The sequence below is a fragment of the Lactuca virosa genome, chromosome 8, assembly GCF_052849685.1.
Source record: "Lactuca virosa cultivar CGN04683 chromosome 8, Lactuca_virosa_CGN04683_v6, whole genome shotgun sequence".
Lineage (NCBI taxonomy): Eukaryota > Viridiplantae > Streptophyta > Magnoliopsida > Asterales > Asteraceae > Lactuca > Lactuca virosa.
The window spans coordinates 386,109,600-386,115,010 of NC_136433.1; positions in this window are offsets into that span (position 1 = coordinate 386,109,600).

Genomic DNA, 5,411 nt, shown 5'->3' on the forward strand with positions numbered 1-5,411 from the left:
CACGATGTGAGCCAGAAACGCAAAGTCCTTCTTTTGTAGACACTTCTGTGACTTAATACATGAGATAAGACGAAGTTTCGTACTGGGTTTGTCTCCGTATATAATTAGGGTTTCGTGGTTAGGGAGATGAAGGCGAATGACCTTCTCGCGACACATAATTTCGGCATGATGGGGGCTTAACCAATCCATGCCGATAATCACATCAAAACTCCTAATAGTTACAGGCATCAAGTTTATTTGAAAGGCGTGGTGATTTAAGGTTAGGGTACATCCTACGTAGATTTCCCCAGTTGATTCTATTTTCCCATTAGCCATTTCCACCGTAAAGGTTTCATTAAGCTTCTGGGGTTGTTGTTTTAGCAAATGTTTGAATTTATTACTAACAAAGCTCCGCTCTGCCCCGGTATCAAATAGGATGCATGCATACGTGTTGTTAAGGAGAAACGTACTAGTGACAACAGCGGGATTCTGAACCGCTTCTCCTTGACCCATGGTCAGCACTCTCCCTGCTTCTCCATTCCCTTGGTTATGGACATTGGGGCAGTTTCGACGAAAATGCCAAGTCCTTCCACATCCATAACAGGTGTGGCTAGCCCCAGCGTTGTTGTCGTGATTGTTGTTGGTGTTGTTGTTGTTGTTGTTGTTGCGGTGGTTGTTGTTGTTTCCTTGTTGCTGGTTCTGGGGAGGATAGGTCCTACAGTATTTTGCCGTGTGACCCTTTCGGTTGCAACTGGTACAATGCATCTCCCTGCACTCGCCATTATGATGGAGATTGCACTTGTTGCACTTTGGGAGATTTCCGGAATACTGCTTAGGGGCACTTGGGGTGGATGAGGCTGGAGCATGTGCGGTGAAGGGAACTTGGGTGGTTGCAGCATGAACTGTCACTGTTTGTTGTTTCTTTGATGACTCTGAGTCTTGTCATCCCTTCCTCTTGTTATTCTTTCCTTTCTTGTTATCACTCTCCTTATTACTTTCAGTTTCCTCTGCTTTCTCGCCCTTCCTGTTGTTGTGGTCGTACAACTTCTTGGCCAACCTCTTGGCACTGTCAAAGGTTTCGGGATTTGCAGCTATCAAGTTTCCTTGAATTGGGGTGGTTAATCCCCAGATGAATCGTTCGATTTTCTTCCCTTCCGAAGTAATCATGCCAGGGCACAACTGAGACAGTTCACTAAACCTTGATATGTAGGCATCGATGTCGGAGTTTCGGATAGTGAGATTCCATAACTCTTGCTCCATTTTCTGAATCTCGCCACGCGGGCAGTATTCAGCCATCAGCATTTCTTTCAATTCCACCCATGGCATGGCATTAGCCACTGGAAGAGTCATAGCCTCCACATGTCCATTCCACCAGGTGAGAGCTTGATCAACAAATGTACATGCTGCAAACTTCACCTTGACTTCTTCAGGGCATCCGCATATCTCGAACACCGATTCCACCTTTTCAATCCACCTCTTCAAGGTTATCACTCCCCCTGTGCCATTAAAGGTTCGTGGTTTGGCGTTGGTGAAATCTTTGTAAGAGCATGCCTTGGTGGGTCCTTGGTTCATCCCGTTGTTTGAACTTCCGGCCCCTTGTCCGTTGCCTCCACCATTGTTCCCATTGTGGATCTGCGCCAGTGCTGCTATGACTGCAGCAGATACAGCTGCCTGAAATGCAACTGAGTTGATTTCTGGTGGCGGTGGTGGTTGATTGTTTCCGCGAGTGGGTCTTTCAGGCATCTTACTGTCATGGAACAGAAAGATGTTGAGTACACATCGTGTTAAAGTTGGGAATTTCGTGAATCGATTGTGCATCTAAGTGGTTCCATATATTTGCACCAAATAAGAAGAATATAAAACACATAGCAGATAACAACATCACGATAAAACACACAATATTTTTTCCACTAATAATATCCGTCTTTGATACATGAAAATTTTCTCGAAAGAGCATACATAAGGGTACAAGGTTCGGCAGCATAACGACTCTATGAGTAGTGTAATCACTTAAACATGGGGTCGGTAGTACATAACATGGCAAGCATAAGAGAACATAGCACTAATAGGGGGGTCTACTGGTTCTAAACACACTAGGAGGCGCCCAACGGTGGTAGCGAAATCATATTCCGTAATGTTGTGCCAACATCTGGGCCATCTCGGTCATCTCCCCGATGACCTCATCCCTTTCCAGTTCAGCCTGCACCGCTCGTGCCTCCATGGAAAATAGATGTTGTTGTAGCACGGCAGCCTCTGCCTCCGGAGAACGATCCTCTCCCACGGGATTTCCTGGTGGGGCAGGGTGATCTTGATGTGTCTCGTCGGTAGGTGGTTTGACGGAGGTTTCGTCTGTGTCTCTTTCCTCTTCCATGTCGTCATCGGTCCCCTCAAACTCGTTGTCCGTATCCGTGTACTCGTCGGGCCCAATGCCGTGTGCTGCCCCTTGTCCTTCCCCGGGGTCTTCTTCAGGTTCCTCTTCCAGCCATCCGTTATTCCCCTGGTTAGGGAAATACGGATCTCCAGGATGATGGAAGTCAGCCATACTCTCTGCAAGGGGAGGGTGGGGGTATTTGATTAAACTGTTATTATTCCTAAGACATTTTAGTTGTTATAGTAATTGGTTTGATGTTGTCCTCTTGGTTAACAAAAGGGGTATGCCTTAGGTTTACTGACCACCGCGATCGCTCCAGGGCATGTGATAGTTGTATTCTGAAGGAAATGTAGTTGATCAAGCTACATTCATCCCTGATACAACTGTGACAGTCCTGGCTTAACCGAGATGTCAGGATTTTTCCCAATGTCTTATTTGAATTGTTATTATGTTTATTTTTCTAAGTCGCACAAGTAAGAGTGTTTATTATTATATTTTATTTGTTTTGTTCAGAGTTATTTAGTCCCTCCTTGGGTTTATAGTTGCATATCAATGTGTGGATAGATATGCCAGTTCACTATAAACAGAGCTCTGATACCAACCTGTCACACCCCCGAACCAGACGGCGGAACGTCCGAGGGCTCGTGTGACTTAAATTGAAATATCATCACAATGAATATACATGAAACATAACATAAACATCACCATGCATTAATACATTACAACCGTCATTGTTCACATCAAGTACATTGTTTACATTACATAATCCAAAACACAAATTGTTTATCGATTAACATCACACAAAAGACGTTCAGAAACACGCTTGGTAATTCTTCATTCTAACGATTACCTGAGAACACAAGTTATTTTGAAAACGGTCAACATATATAATGTTGGTGAGTTCATAAGCAGGTTTGATGTAAGGATGTTTTGTATCGTTTGTAAAACCCAGAAAATCCGATATTTTCTGAAACAAAAATTGTTTACGAAAAAGATGTGATGATCCCATAGGTGTATATGTATGTGATTTCAAAACATGTAAAAGTTGAATGTTCATCATAACTGTTCTTCGTATTGTAGTTGTTGTATGTAAAAAAAAAGTGAATAATGTCGTTCCCCGGAAAACCCGATGTTTTCCAATTCAAATAGTATGATAGTATCGTATTATTGTATGAATCACTTTGCATCGTCACAGTGTATAAATATGATTACGCATGAATGATGGAATGGTAATGGATCTCTATGTGAGTCGTTATAACCATGCATAATAATGACTATTTCGCCTGTCTTGGCATTTTTCCAAACGCCGGTTTTGATCAAGATTTTGTCACCCTAGACTGGCCGAGTCTAACTGTAGCGAACAGCTCAGGTATGGGGGAGTCACCCCCGTATAGATCTATACAAAAACTCTCGCTCTCCCTCCAGGAGACTCTGATTATAACTATAGGCTACGACCGACACTCATTGGTGCCAACCGATAATTCTCACTAAATCCCAATTATTACCCTATGAATTTGAATAACATTGATTACTTCCCGTTTGATGTTTACATGAATATGAATAAAGTCTAACAAACACGAAAAAGGACAACTGTAGCCCACTAATCATGCATGTTATTTCTAGGCTGTCGAGTATGCGTATGGACACGTTAGCCCATCAAGCATATGATGGATTTGGACCATACTAGCAATGCACATGGGCCACTAAGGCCCAATAGCATGTAAAAGCCATTGAGGGTCTGATAGGCATGTAATTGGGTCACCGGAAGCCCAATAAACATGTATTGATTAGATTGGGTCCAATAATCCTGTGATTGGGCCACGAGGGCCCAATATGCACGAACAAGAAACATTGGGGCCCAACCATTGTATTGTTTCTCCGTTCTTCGTTATGTTTGTAGTTTAGAATTTGTTTACGCTTAGTATTTACTTTCAATGGTAACACATTCGACGTTGGATTTATAACGACACTTTGATTATAAACATATACCTTCACATATGTGTGCATATATATATATATATATATATATATATATATATATATATATATATATATATATATATATATATATATATATACTTAATATCTTTGGCCCAATTGTTTATATTAACATATTTGACCCCAAATATTTATTTGACCCTTTTCAGCCCATTTTTATGTAAAGTTACAATTTCAGCCCTTTTCAGTAAAAATGACATTTTTAGTCCTTTTTGGTGAAAATTGACATTTTTGGTCCTGAAATCATTTTTCTTGACATTTTCGGCCCAAAACATTATTTAAATTGTAATTTCAGCCCAAAAATATAATATTGAACATTTTCAGCCTTTAATTGTAAAAAGTTTACATTTTTGGCCCAATTTCCGTAAGTTTTACATTTTTGGCCTAATTTCCAAAAAAGTTTGCATTTTTAGTCCAAATTTGCACAAAAATAGTTTTCAGCCCCTAAAATAGTTTATTTATGTTTTTGACCCATATTTAGTTGAATTTACAATTTTAGTCCTCGAAAATCTCTATTTTTCACAATTTTGGGCCCAAAAACCGTGAGGCCCAATTCTTAGGCCCATAAATCCTAAATTTAGGTTTTTAGCCCCTTGAGAAGTATTATCATCATAAAAACCCAATTATAAGCTAGTATTTACCATTTTCATCCTTGAAAAACCGAAAATATCATATTTTACCCAAATCTTTGTTATTTTTGCAAAAATGACACTTTTACGGATTTTTGTCTTTTTTTTACTTGTTAAGCATAAAAACTCTTTGATCTTTGAAGTATGTTGGTTATTAGGTTATTTGTTTATGTATCTTTCACACTTTAGCCATAATTTCGAGTAATAGCAAATAATACCATATTTTCACAACACAAAACCAAAGAAATCACATATAACAAGCATACACATATAGATCAACACATAGAACTTGTATTCTCCCCCCCCCCCCCCAAAAAAAAAAATAAGTAAAAACCGAAAACAAGGGGGTATGAACTCACCTTGCTTAGTTGCTCACGGTTTTGAAGAAGAAATGGAAGAGGTTGAGGTGATTCTCGGCCCTAGCAAGCTTCTTG